Source organism: Macaca thibetana, chromosome 9 (genome assembly GCF_024542745.1).
Source record: "Macaca thibetana thibetana isolate TM-01 chromosome 9, ASM2454274v1, whole genome shotgun sequence".
Lineage (NCBI taxonomy): Eukaryota > Metazoa > Chordata > Mammalia > Primates > Cercopithecidae > Macaca > Macaca thibetana.
Genome location: NC_065586.1, coordinates 61417173 through 61431591, shown reverse-complemented (window position 1 = coordinate 61431591; position 14419 = coordinate 61417173). Strand labels below are relative to the sequence as shown.

Genomic DNA, 14419 nt, shown 5'->3' with positions numbered 1-14419 from the left:
CATCCCGTGTGCTGCCCCGGCGCAATTCCCCACAGTTATCCGTTACCGTCACTGTTATCACCATGACTAATTACTGTTATAATTATTAATATAACCTTTGCAATTGGGAAGGTGATAAGCCTTGGCCTCTGCCCGTATCCTGTGATCACCCAGAGTCCCCGAGAGCTGTCCCCACCAGCTCTTCCCCGCCAGGCTGGCGCTCGCTCTCAGACTTGCTGTGAGGCCCTCAGCCCACACTTGCCAGAACGCCTGCATTTTCTCCTCCGTGCCCTTTTCTGCAGAGAGGGCTTGGAAGAAACAGCAGAGCAAACACCAGTCTCCTGGCCCCAGAGCGAGACGTGGAAGTTTGCAGAAATGCATCACCAAATGTTTGATTTGGGAGGAGAGGAAGAGCAGAGCTCATACCGAGAGCAAAATAAGACAGAAAGGAGATTTTTCAGTAAGGGCTGAGGAGAGACCATCGTTCATCACTGGAGCCTCCTTGTTTCCTCACTTCGCTTCTTGACTTCAGTCCTGACCACCTCGCTTGCTGTGGAACATCTGGCCCCAATATGGGGCTGATTTTAATACATCCAAGACATCTTCCTTTGCCCAGCAGACTTAGAAGAAGCCAAGGAGAAACCCCGTGGGGTTGCCAGCAAAGATCCACAGAGGCAAAGAGACAGGCAGGAAAGAGGAGGATGGTGAATAACCAAGTGGGAACCGGGGCGCATCTGGCAGGTGAGCTGAGACCCATGTGTTCAGATATCAAGATTATGGGCCAGACAGAGGCATGCCCATTGGAGCCAGCAGCAGCCTCCGGAAGCGACCACCTGCCCTTGGTTTCTATCCTTTCCTGTTGTTCCTCACTAGGCAGGAGCTGGCATTATGTAGGTCACAGATTTTCCGGATATGGGAGAACAGGATTTGGGGCACCTTGTAGTTGTTTACACACACACACACACACACACACACACACACACATGCCCCTCCTCCCAGACCAGGAGGGCAGAAGGGTCATGGAACTTCAGCTAGAGTCCATCCTCCTGTTGATCTAGCCTGGAGGGAAGCTGCAGCCCCTCTGCTTGTGGATGTCTCATGACCTGAGACAAAGCCAAGTGACTGTGGCTGACGAGCACGTCAGAAGGGCTGACGGGAGCATCAGGTTGAAAACGAGAGAGAGAAGTGAATGAAAAAAGTTGTGGGCCAGGCGCAGTGGCTCAAGCCTGTAATCCCAGCACTTTGAGAGGCTGAGACAGGTGGATCATGAGGTCAGGAGATCGAGACCATCCTGGCTAACACGGTGAAACCCCGTCTCTACTAAAAAGTACAAAAAACTAGCCGGGTGAGGTGGCGGTGCCTGTAGTCCCAGCTACTTGGGAGGCTGAGGCAGGAGAATGGCTTAAACCCGGGAGGCGGAGCTTGCAGTGAGCTGAGATCCGGCCACTGCACTCCAGCCTGGGCGACAGAGCAAGACTCCGTCTCAAAAAAAAAAAAAAAAAAAAGAAGTTGTGATTCCTAAAAGTTTCCACTCCACCCACTTCCCACAACAACTCCACTACTCTAAATGAGCGATTAATTCTTCCAGGATCAGGGTTGTGAAGGAGGTGCCAAAAGCTAAGAAAAAGGCTTTGTGTTTGCAGGTCCTGGACCTCTTAGCATTTCAGGAGAGTTAGCAAGGCTGCCCTGTGCAGGGGTGGGGTGGATCTCTTTTGTTACTGGTGTTGGAGATAGAACAGTGGTCAGGGACGTTAATTGTGGCCATCTATTTTTCTTATTCTCACTTATGTATGTAGAAGATGTTCAAAGAATGGTAAAGTCATTATCCCCCTTCCCCTACAGGGAGTAGAGAGAGACCAGCTTTCCTCATTCTGAACCCTGTCCCTCAACAGGGAAGAAAGAGTCCCCAAACTCAATACTAAACAAACCCAGTGGTTTTCAGCACTGGACACAAGTTAAAATCTCCCACTGGCTCTCACACTTTCCTGGACATCTGACGCCTTGCTCCTGAAGACCTTGTTAAAACAGATCTCTGGACCCCAACCTAACAGCTTTGGATTCTGTTGTCAGGGTGGGGCCTGAGAGTTTGCACTTTAACAAGTGCCCTGGTGATGCAGACGCTGCTGGTCCCCGGGTCCAACTTTGAGAACCACCACCCTCCCCCAGTCCTCAGAGACTGATTTGGTTGGTCTGGAGTGGGGTTTCTTTGGCAGCTGTTGTTTAAAAGCACCCAGGGTATCCCAGGAGAGCCAGGGTTCACACCACCAAGGCCAGTTATGGAGAACCTACTACGAGAGCACATTATAAAAATAAGCACTTTCAGCAGGACATGGACTCTAAAATAATAAATAACACAAAAGTATAAAATAAGCAGAAACATCCGGCTCTTAGTTAAGTACTTGCTAAGCTCCAGCTGCTTCCACCTCATCTAACTCCTGTTCCCTTTCCACATCCTAGTCTTAGCCCCACTGCGGCTCTGCAGGAGCCGTCTCCACGCGGCCCGGCCTTTCTCCGGTTCTGGCTGAGCTCTGGGACAGGAGCGCTTGGTGGCGCCTCTTGGCTCTGAGTCTGCGTTTCCTTGACATCTTATTGCTCTGATTTTCTCTCAAGTGCCTCCCCTTCTTTCCTTTGTTGTGGGAGAAACATTCCCTCGTCTTGTCTATGTGCAGAGATCCCCAATGACTCGCCTTCCTTACCACTGAGCAGATAGAAAGTGACTCGCCTTGGTCTTTGGAACAGCCGAGATCCTATGACCCTTATCCCTCCGCCTGGCCAGACCCACATGGGCATAAATCACAAGGATGCCAAGGCAAGACTGTGGACCCTGCCTCCAGCTAGGCCCAGCAGAGGGGAGCTGTGGGCTTCCAGCCCCCTTTGGGAAGATTTACCAAACAAAGAGCAGATGCTTCAAAAAATGACTTCATTGCAGACTGGGTCCCAGTACATTCAGGAAGGGAGTGGCCCATGGATGCTGGCCAATCCTGCTCAGAGGAGCCTCAAAGAGAGATCAGGCAGGCAAGCACGCTGACCCAGCAGCCACAATGAGGACTGGGGAGGAAGACACACACATTACACCTCTCCTGGGCCAGGCACTTATAGGCAATATCCTAATTAATCCTTTTGACAGCCAGGTGCAGTGGCTCACGCCTGTAATCCTAGCACTCTGGGAGGCCAAGGTAGGTGGATCAGGAGGTAGGAGTTTGAGACCAGCCTGGCCAACATGGTGAAACCCCACCTCTACTAAAAATACAAAACTTAGCCAGGCATGGTGGCAAGTGCCTGTAAGGAGAATCGCTTGAACCCAGGAGGCAGAGGTTGCAGTGAGCTGAGATTGTGCCACTGCACTCCAGCCTGGACAACAGAGCAAGATCCCATCTTAAAAAAAAGAAATTAAATTAAAACAAAATTAATCCTTATGACGCCACAGTACGTGCTGTCAGACCTTGATCTAGAAGACATGACTGCTCACCCCTATCCTGCCTCCTTGGGTCTGATACAAACAAGCCGAGTGGGAACTGGCATAAGGGCACGTGTAAGTGCTCATGTATGTGCATATAGGTGTGTGTGTGCCTGTGTGCATGTGTGTGTTGATTCGCATACCTTCCTGCCCTCTCCACACAGATTCCTACCCCTCAGTCTTCCCAGCCCCAGCGCACGCAGACTCCATCTTCATTTTCTTAAATCTTCATCTTTGCCCATAACCTCCCCCCGGGAGCCTCCCAGCCTAATTGAAAAAAAAAAAGAGAGAGAGAGAGAAAAAATGTTGAATTGGTGTATGATTCCCTTATCTCAGACGGGAGGAAAATCGCTGGAAAGTTTTAAAGTCTAGGTGTCAATAGTCCTGTAAGTCATGTTATGACTGGGTTTGTGCAGCCCCGCAGCCAAGCCTTCTTGCCTCTCTGAATCTGTTTTACCATCTGTAAAATGCAGGCAAGGGAAGTGGGGAAGGCTTCTAGTCAGGTTAGTTTCACATCCATGCTTTGAGGCCCTGTGGTCCCAGAAACAGCATTAAATGGGCAAAACATTAAAAGGGAAAATTTATTTATTTATTTATTTATTTATTTATTTATTTATTTATTTTGAGATGGAGTCTGACTCTGTCTCCCAGGCTGGAGCACAGTGGTGTGATCTCAGCTCACTGCAACCTCCACCTCTAAAAGGGAAAATTTAAAACCGTCTCCTCTTTTAGAAAATAAAAAACATAGTCACACTCAAAATCATTGTAGACATATTTGTGGTACAAAAATGGAATGAAACCCCAACGCTGTAAGGCTCCGAAGCCCTGACCCCTTGGGGCTCTGGGTCAGAAGTCAACTGTCTAGGTTGGGCGTGGTGGCTCATGCCTGTAATCCTAGCACTTTGGGAGGCTAAGGTGGCAGGATCACTTGAGCCCAGGAGGTGGAGGCTGCAGTGAGTCATGATTGTGTCACCTCACTCCAGCCTAGGTGACAAAGCGAGAACCTGTCTCAAAAAAAAGAAAAGAAAAGAAAGAAAAGAAAAAGAAAGATGTTTCTTTATTGTCTTATCTTCTTTCCCGGCATCTCTTACAGCTAGGTGTACCTATGTGGCTAATGTCCAACCAATGGAAAGATGGAAAGTAAGTGGAAGCGTTAGGTGCGATTTCATAAAGGGAGAGTGGTACTCTTTTTTGCTTCTTCCACCTCATGACAGCTCAAATGCAGACATAATGGCAAGACTCAAGCTGCCATATTGGAGCATGGAGTAAAAGTCATTCACTGGGCACAGCAGAACTGAATAGAAGTCTCCTGAGTCTTTGATAAGGCACGACACTAGCCTTGGATAGCCTATCTCTGGAATGTGTGTGAAGTTTGTGTTTCATAATGTCGCTCTAATTTTGAGTGTTCTATTACTCAAGACTGAATCTAATCCTCACTAAATCAGAGGTGTCACACTTGGTGCCACTACTCATTAATCTGGGGCATTATATTTACTTTCAAATTGTTTTATTCTAAATAGCATAACATGAACCTCTTTATGTAAAAAAACACAACCTGCATCTCTGGGGGTTTTTCCCTCATGTATTCTATTATCTTCCTAGGATACATTGCTGTTAACAGAACTTTAGCATCAAAGGACATCTAGGCTGGGTATGGTGGCTCACGCCTCTGATCCCAGCACTTTGGGAGGTCAAAGTGGGTGGATCACCTGAGGTCAGGAGTTCGAGACCAACATGGCCAACATGGTGAAACCCCGTCTCTACTAAGAATATAAAAATTAGCCTGGTGTGGTGGTAAATGCCTGTAATCCCAGGTATTTGGGAAGCTGAGACATGAGAATCACTGCAATGAGCTGAGATTATGCCACTACACTCCACCCTGGACAACAGAGTAAGACTCTATATCAAAACAACAACCACAACAAAAATCTACATTTTAGTATCTCTCAATACATGGTGCCAACTAATGTTGTTTTTGTTGTTGTTTTTGTTTTTGTTTTTAAAAAATAATAGACATGGGGTCTCCTTATGTTGCCCAGGCTGGTCTCTAACTCCTGGACTCAAGCAGTCCTCCCACCTGAGCCTCCCAAAGTGCTGAGATTACAGGCCTGAGCCACTATGCCCGGCCTACCAACCAATGTTCTGAAATGGTTGCACAAATGACATTCCTGCCAGTTGCATATTTGAATGCCTATTGCATGGTTCCTGCGCTAGTACAGGAGGCAAGGGAGTGGACGCTTTCTGTCCCCCAGCCATGCCCCTTGAACCACTCCAGACTTGAGCTGCAGCTGAGCGGTCTCTCCTGTCCCCACTCACAGCTTCCCCCTCTCAGGTGCCAGTAACATCTCTCATTTCTAACCCAAGACTTCCTCCAAAGCTCCAGAAGCTTACTCAGCTCTGAGGCAGGTGAAGTGTGGCAAGGAGTTAGTGCCGCAAGGAGACGGGAGATGCTGAAACATACCTGGGTGTTTTTTATTTGTTTGTATTGGTTTTTTTCCCTTTTCTTTTCTTTTCTTTTTTTTTTTTTTTTTTTTTTTTTTTTTTTTGAGACGGAGTCTCGCTCTGTCGCCCAAGCTGGAGTGCCGTGACGCTATCTCAGCTCACTGCAAGCTCCGCCTCCCGGGCTTACACCATTCTCCTGCCTCAGCCTCCCGAGTAGCTGGGACCACAGGTGCCCGCCACCTCGCCCGGCTAGTTTTTTGTATTTTTTAGTAGAGACGGGGTTTCACCGTGTTAGCCAGGATGGTCTCGATCTCCTGACCTCGTGATCCGCCCGTCTCGGCCTCCCAAAGTGCTGGGATTACAGGCTTGAGCCACCGCGCCCGGCCTTCCCTTTTATTTTCAATTGACACATAATAATTGTACATATTTATGGGATACAGAGTGGTGTTTTGATACGTGTTGTTTTTGTTAGTGATTTATAAAAGAGGAATAACTGAGTCAACTGGAGATATTTTTGAGGATAGAGGTGAGGATCAGATAACAACAAAATAACAATAGCAATTATTTGTTTAACACCTACTCTGTACCAGATACTGTTTCACTGTTGACATAAAACAATCTTGGCCAGGCTTTGTGGCTCACGTCTATAATCCCACCACTTTGGGAGGCTGAGGTGGGCGGATCACCTGAGGTCAGGAGTTCAGCCTGTCCAACATGGTGAAACACTGTCTCTACTAAAATACAAAAATTAACCCAGCCTGGTGGTAATCCCAGCTACTCGGGAGGCTGAGGCAGGAGAATCACTTGAACCCGGGAGGCGGAGCTTGCAGTGAGCCAAAATTGCATTATTGCCCTCCAGCCTGGGCAACAGAGCGAGACTCAGTCTCAAAAAAGCAAAACAAAACAAAAACGAAACAAAAGTAAAACAATCTCTCAGCAACTCTGCAAAGTAGATTATTTTATCCTTCCCACTTTGCAGATGAGGAAACCAGGGTTTGGAGGTGTAAAGTAACTTGCTCAAGGTCTTGAAATTACGAGGCTGAAGCAATACGGCTTGAACAAAGCCTGAGCCCCACCTCGTCTGAGGTAGCAGAATGTGAGGAACACTGTCTTAGGAGGGAGGAAAGAGTGGATGATCCGAAATGAATCCCAGTTTCCCCTACAAAAAATGATGTTCATGTGCAGAGAACCCTGGCCAGGCCTCCTGTGAGTGTGTGTGTGTGTGTGTGTGTGTGTGTGTGTGTGTGTGTATTAGGATGGATGGGACAAAGTGAAACATTACAAAAAGCCAGGAGAAGGAGCTTGGTCCCATGCTAACCGGCGCTATGGGAGTGAGGCTCCTATCTTCCTACAGAGAGTGAGAGCAGGGGCCCTATCTTTGGGGCTTGGCTGGAACAAACAGTTCTGGTGGCAGCCTTGTGTTTGTTTTCCCGGGGAAGGCAGCTTAAGGGGAGGCAGGGTCACCCTGGACTGCAGCCTTGAGCTGTTGCAAACACTGCCTCACATCCCGCCTCAACCCACTCAATGCTGGGGCTTTGGGCAGGGGAACGATGGTGGGTCTGTGAGGGTGTCAGGTTGTCAGGAACAAGGCTGCTGGCTTCGAGCAAGTGGTGCAACCCCTTCCAGCCCCAGGTAGGTACTCATCCTTCTGGTGGAGGATGTCACGGCTGCCTTCACGGGAGACGGAAAGATCAGCCCCTCTCCCAGTTTCTTGTGGTTCATGTCTCTGACTCTCCTGAGCCTCCGTTCTACCCCTCCCCATTTCCTTCTTCTCCCCTTTTTTTGTTTTTGGGGTATTTTGTGATGAAGTCTCACTCTGTCACCCAGGCTGAAGTGTAGTGGCACAATCTCGGTTCATTGCAGCCTCCGCCTCCCGAGCTCAAGCAATTCTCGGGTGTCAGCCTCCCAAGCAGCTGGAAATAGAGGTACCCACCACCACACCTGGCTATTTTTTTTTTAATCTGAAAAGCTAGTAAAAATGCTGAGACGTTTCTCTGCTACCAAGGTATGTGGGCACCGGGAAAGGGTCAGCTGCCTTGGCCCGATGCTGAGGGGCTAGTAGAGAGAAACATCAGCAGATGGGAGAGCTGCTTCTGTCCCACAGAGGGGCCAGCTTGAAGCCATGGGCTTAGAGACCCAATGTTTGGGCCAACTGTGGTTAAGAACACAGTTATGACGTTCCCCTGAGCTGAGTTCCCGTCCCGGCTCACGGTGGTTCCCTGGCTGGGCAACTTGGGGCTCGTGATTGTCCCTTTCTCAGCCTGTTTTCTCATCCCTAACAAGTCGTGAACATCGTGAATGTTGTGAGATTTGAACGAGATAATGCAGACAGAACTTTCAAAGAGGCCGGATGCAGCAGCGCGCACCTGTAATCCCAGCACTTTGGGAGGCCAAGGCAGGAGGATCATTTGAGGACAGGAGCTGGAGACTAACCTGGGCAACTTAGTGAGATCCCATTAAAATTTCTACAGAAAATTTAAAAATTAGCCAGGCGTGGTGGCACATGCCTATAGTCCCAGCTACTCAGGAGGCTGAGGCGGGAGTATCACTTGAGCCCAGGACATCAAGGCTGCAGTGAGCTGAGATAGAGCCACTGCACTCCAGCCTGGGCAACAGAGCGATACCTTGACTCCAAAAAAAAAAGCGGAGAGGAGGGCTTAGAAAAGAGCTTGGCATGTAGAAAGCCCTCCAAATGTTACCTTATAATTATGGCAGGGATGAATTTCAAAATCATAAAGTGCTCACAGACAACAGGCCGCCTTGTCCACAGAGATGGCTGCAATTCCTCTGAAATACTGGGGGAGGGTGAATGGTGATGACTGAATCTCCCCTTCCCTCAGACCCCAGGACTCCAGGGCAGAACTTCCTTAGCCCTGGGGGGAGGGGTGAAGCATGGGACCCTCCTTTCAGTCCCCACTGCCAGCCTCCCTGGCCCCCCAACACCCTGTCCTGCTCTGTGCCAGGAGGCTGCTCACACCCCCCAGAGGGCCTTATTCCTGTGACTGGACCCAAGACGAGGCTGGGCCCAGTAATGTGTCACACGTGAATCTGTCACACATGAAGACACAGAAACAGCCCCTTGGCTGTTATTAAAAGGAAAAGAGGCCAGCAAGGTGACTCACGCCTGTAATTCCAGTGTCAGAGGCATGTGAACCAGAGCAACTCCATCTTGAATAGAAGCTGGACAAAATGAGGCTGAAACCTACTGGGCTGCATTTCCAGATGGTTAACACATTCTAAGTCACAGGATGAGACAGAAGGTCGGCACAAAATACAGGTCATAAAGACCTAGCTGATGAAACAGTTTGCAGGAAAGAAGCCACTAAATCCTACCAAAACCAAGATGGTGATGAGAGTGACCTCTGGTCGTCCTCACTGCTACACCCTCATCAGTGCCATGACAGTTTGCAGATGCCATGGCAACATCAGGAAGTTACCCTATATGGTCTAAAAAGGGGAGGCATGAATAATCCACTCCTTGTTTAGCATATCATCAAGAAATAACCATAAAAATGGGCCAACAGCAGCCCTCAGGGCTGCTCTGTCTATGGAGTAGCCACTCTTTTATTCCTTTACTTTCGTAATAAACTTGCTTTCACTTTGCACTGCTGACTTGCCCTGAATTCTTTCTCATGTGAGATCCAAGAACCCTCTCTTGGGACATGGGGTTGAGACCCCTTTCCTGTAACACCAGCACTTTGGGAGGTCAAAGTAGAAGGATCACTGGAGCCCAGGAGTTTGAGACCAGCCCTAGCAACATAGCAAGACCCCATTTCTACAAAAACTTAAAAAAAATATTAGCTGGGAGTGGTGGCATGAACCTGTAGTCCCTGATACCCAGGAGGCTGAGGCAGGAGGATCACTGAGCCCAGGAGGTCGAGGCTGCAGTGATCTGTGATCGTGCCACTGCACTTCAGCCTGGATGACAGACCTGTCTCAAAAAAATAATAATAAAAGAAAAAGGAAAGAAAAGAAATGCTCCTCTTCCAAGCCTTTCCCTGAAGAGAGTCCCAGCCTTAGACTGTGACCCATCCCCTCCCAGGCACTCTAGACTCCTGTGTCATGGGGTGACCCCACACACACACACACCAGCCCTGTGTCTCTCCACTGGGTACTTTTCATCCAGTATTAATTCTCCAACCTTTGTTGGTGAATCCTCCCCACTCCCCGCATATGATCTCTCACTTGGGGCTTTAACTGATTTTGAAAAATAAACATTAACAAACCATGAAACTAAAAGCACAGCTATGTTGAAGCCTTGTCCTCTAATCTAGCTTTAAATAATAATAATGATAATGATAACAGCAGTTATTATTTATTGTGCTTTGTTGGAAGGATATTAGACTGTAATTCAACATTCACAAAAATCCCGGGGTAGGTATAGTGATCACCTGCATTTTACAGAGAGGAAACTGAGTCACAGAGATGTAAAGCCACTTGCCCAAGGTCACACAGACCAAGGGAAGATTGTATAAAGCCCCCTCCCACACCAGCTGCCGCTTCCTGACTGCGGAGGCTCAGGTGCTCTCTCTGTCCTCAGAGGCTTGTAACCATCTCTGCGTCCCTGTTGCCCGCCTGGACGTTCTTGCTTTCAGGGATGGGCACAGGGATCCCTCCAGTTGGCCACAGGCAGGAGCATTCTGAGTGAAATGCCAAGCCTGAGTTAGAAAACTCTGCCCCAGACAGCAGTCCGAGCATCTGCCGCTGGTCGCCTTCCTGTGTTTATTCTGAGGCCACCATGCCTGACAAAGGCCCCTTGTCCTGTCCAAGAAGGGGACAGATTTTTAAGGACATGGATTGAGGATAAGGGCTATTTATTACTAGGACTGGTTCCCTCTCCCGGTGGTGTAGGAGTTGCTGTCATGGGCTGTGTGGAGGTCAATGCCAGCCTTGCAGCCCCCCCACTGCTTGCTGACCCGGCTCCCTGCCCGCACTCGGATTCACCTGACAGTTTCCTACACACACGTGCACATGTACACAGCTTGCCAGGGTGCAGGGCAAAGCAAAAAGGGTATCTCCTGAGAATATAATGGCCTATAGGATTCCTGCACACCTGAAGTCATTTGCAAAGTGGTGGTGCATGTGGACACGTGCATGCCAGTGTAGCACATGCAGGACAGACTACATAAGTTTCAGGGCCCAGTGAAAAATGAAAATGTGGCACCCCTTGTACAAAAGCGTTAAGCATTTCATGATGGCAACAGCAGAGCATTAAACCAAAGATGGGGCTCTTATGAATTTGGAGTCCTGTGCAACTGCACAGGCCATACGCCCAGGAAGCAGGCCCTGCACACACATGCTGTGTGTTTACACCTCAGGCACTCTTCTGGTTAAAGGGCTCCAGGCTTCCATTAGAATCTCAAAGGGCAGTGACACAGTGGCTCACACTTGTAATATCAGCCCTCGGGGAGGCTGAGGCGGGCAAATCACTTGAGGTCAGGAGTTTGAGACCAGCCTGGCCAACATGGCAAGACCCCATCTCTACTAAAAATACAAAAATTAGCCCTGTGTGGTGGCACATGCCTGTAGACCCAGCTACTCCAGAGGCTGAGGCACAAGAATCGCTTGAGCCTGGGAGGCAGAGGTTGCAGTGAGCTGAGATCACACCACTGCATTCTAGCCTGGGCAGCAGAGTGAGACTCCGTCTCAAAAAAAAAAAAAAAAGAAAAAAAAAAGTCTCACAGGGGTCCATAATACTCCAAAGGTTATAAACCATTTAGTAGCAGAAGGCCAGTGTCAGACAGGCCTGGGTTTGAGTCCCAGGCACGTTACTTATCCCCTGCAGGACTGGACTAAGTTCTGTGCCCTTCCGAGCCTGTTTCCTGGTCTGTAGAAGGGGGATTGTCATAACACTGACCTCCCAGTGCAGGAGAGATGGGAGCCAGCTCGACACAGTGCCTCGCACATTTCAAGTTCCCAGTTGGTGGTTGGCTAGTTAACCTTTAGTTAGGTCTGTTCTGCTTGTTACTGTGTGATGTCACCTAGAAGTTTCTAAATCCTCCTGCCAGTTTGACCTCAGCTAGCTGTGCCTTCCATGGATGTCCCCAGCAGGCCCAGCACAAAGCATGGCAGGAGCTCTCGGGGACCCGAGTTGGCGTTTCTGTCACCTGGTCTGCTGTGAAAAGGGGTGAGCTGCACAGGCTCGGCTGGCCTCTTCCCCCGGCCCTGTGCGTTCGTTGGCTGACCTGACTGATCTGCTCTGCAGTATCTGTACTGTAAGAACATGTGACAGGGGCAGCAGCCTGAGAGGACCTAGGGCTGGCGGATGCAGGGTTCTAGGCTGAGCTCGAAGGGGCTGGGCTACCTGATAGCTTGTGAGTCAGTGTCACTCTGGACAGAGCCTCTTTCCAAGGCAGGTCACCTAGGAGAGGGTTCTCAGGAGACCTGGGGCCCAGTGGCCCTTGGTGGCCATATTTCCCCTCCAGTGTGGTAGCTCCTCAGGGGTCTCTGTGCTGCCTCCCCAATTGTCCCCAGTGGGTCTGCTAGCATCACAGGGAGAGGACGCCCTGTTACCTAGTCACCCCTTCCCTCCTTTCCCCAGCCTGATCTCCTGGTCCCTCCCCTCCTCTTTCAGAGCAGAGACTCCCAGCGGAGAGGAAGGAGGAGGACACCAGGCTCTGGGGCCTGAGAGGAGGGGCTGAGACGCCTGGTGTGACCTCATCTTGAGACATCACAGCCCCTCGGGCCTCCATTTCCAAGGCTGTAATGTGCAAATGGAATCTTTGCTTCTGCCCCAGGGAAGCCCTGCCCTGTGCACCCAGGAAGGCTTTCCAACACACAATGTGCATTTCTTTTTTTTTCTTTTTTTGAGACAGAATCTCACTCTGTTGCCCAGGCTGGAGTACAGCGGTACAGTCTTGGCTCACTGCAACCTCTGCCTCCCGGGTTCAAGCGATTCTCTTGCCTCAACCTCCCAAGTAGCTGGGATTACAGGCGCGTGCCACCACGCCTGGCTAATTTTTGGTTTTTCAATAGAAACGGAGTTTCGCCATGTTGTCCAGGCTGGTCTTGAACTCCTAACTTCAGGTGATTCACCTGCCTCGGCCTCCCAAAGTGTTGGGATTACAGGCGTGAGCCACCGCGCCCGGCCACACAATGTGCATTTTTGAATTGATGAGAAATGGAAAGAACCAAAGGTCCACCACGAGGGAGGAGCAGACACATGGCTGGAGAGTCCTATTGTGAAAGGTATGCAGCAGTCAGAAGCTAAGTGGGCTGACAGAGAAAGGTATCCAGGAAATATTTTTAAGTGAAAAATGAAAATTGCAAAACAACACATACAGTATAAATCATTTACGTGAAAACAAACTGCTATACATTCTCTAAACATGTTGATGTGCAGGGAAGGATCTAGAAAGATATATTTTACATGGGTGATAGCGGTTACCCGAAGGGGCTGAAGGGGTGACCAAGGAGGACTTTCACCCTCTGGAGCCCCTCCCCCACGCGCAGTGAGCCTGGCCAGGCTCCCAGACCCCACAGAAGGAATGGAATTTCTAATCCCAGGGCTAAGGCCAGTTATACCACGGGCACTCAGGGTGGGAATCCCGTGTGGCTTGTAAATAACTAACTTCCTGGCCACTGATAGTAAAATTGTCACAATCACCTTTTATTAACCACCCACCAAGGGCAAGGCACGGCCCGGCATCTCCCTCACAGCAACAAGGTAAGTATTATAAGCATGGCATTGGCCGTCAAGAACTGCGGAGGTCTGAGTTCCGCCCTGCCTTCAGGCTAGCCAGCTAGCCTGTCCTGCTTTCATGGATGCTGGCAGAAGATGCAAGACTCCTGGGGCCCAGACAAAGGGCTTTATTGCTCAAACACAGCAGGCGATAAGCGTTCCTGTTCGCCTTGGTTCCCCTTGTTTCATTGGGCAGATTTGGAGGTGGGCCCACGTTCAGTGGGTTTAGCTGAAGAATCCTGAACCTGGAAAACTCCCAATCTTAGAAGGGGGTTTCCAGTAAACTTGCCCTGAAGGGAAACATTGTTTTTATTCCCCTGGAAAGCAAACAAAGAAATCTTCCCTCTTCCCTGGAGGGAGATGCGGAAATCACTAAGCCAAAGGGAAGAATCAAGCCAGGAACTAAGTCAAGCAGGTCCTTAACCTGGGAACTGAGTAGTGCAAACCTGCCTCCCAAGATAAAGCTACATACCTCCCTCACGATTTGCCTACAAGGAATGCCTACAAGGAAACTCCTTGTGGACAAAGGACGGACAGAGTTCAGAGTCATCCCTCTGCTCACGGGAGACAAATGCAGGTCTGATTGTTTCCTCTGCCCTATTGTTTCACTAAGCCGGACTATGGCACAAGTAGCTATTCCTGTAAATTGGGTATTCAGTTAAAGGTTAATCAGAAACTCCAAAGAATGCAGCCTTTTGTCTCTTATCCACCCTATGACCTGGAAGCCCCCTCTTTGCTTTGAGTTGCCCCACCTTTCCAGACTCAGCCGGTATACATCTTACATACATTGATTGATGTCTCATGTTTTTCCTAAAATGTATAAAACCAAGCTGTTCCTCAACTACCTTGGGCACATGTCC

General features: G+C 49.4%; 2 protein-coding genes across 2 annotated transcripts in view; both read right to left on the bottom strand.

Annotated features, from left to right (window-relative positions):
* The window catches only part of PCBD1 (pterin-4 alpha-carbinolamine dehydratase 1), a 1172580-nt gene extending 1160541 nt beyond the window's left edge, over window positions 1-12039 (bottom strand). The window contains exon 1 of the mRNA XM_050803698.1: window positions 12036-12039. The gene's annotated coding sequence lies outside the window, so the exon portion shown is untranslated. The remainder of the gene's footprint in view (window positions 1-12035) is intronic.
* PSAP (prosaposin) overlaps window positions 1-14419 on the bottom strand; it is a 517400-nt gene that overhangs the window by 204659 nt on the left and 298322 nt on the right. The gene's annotated exons all lie outside the window — the stretch shown is intronic.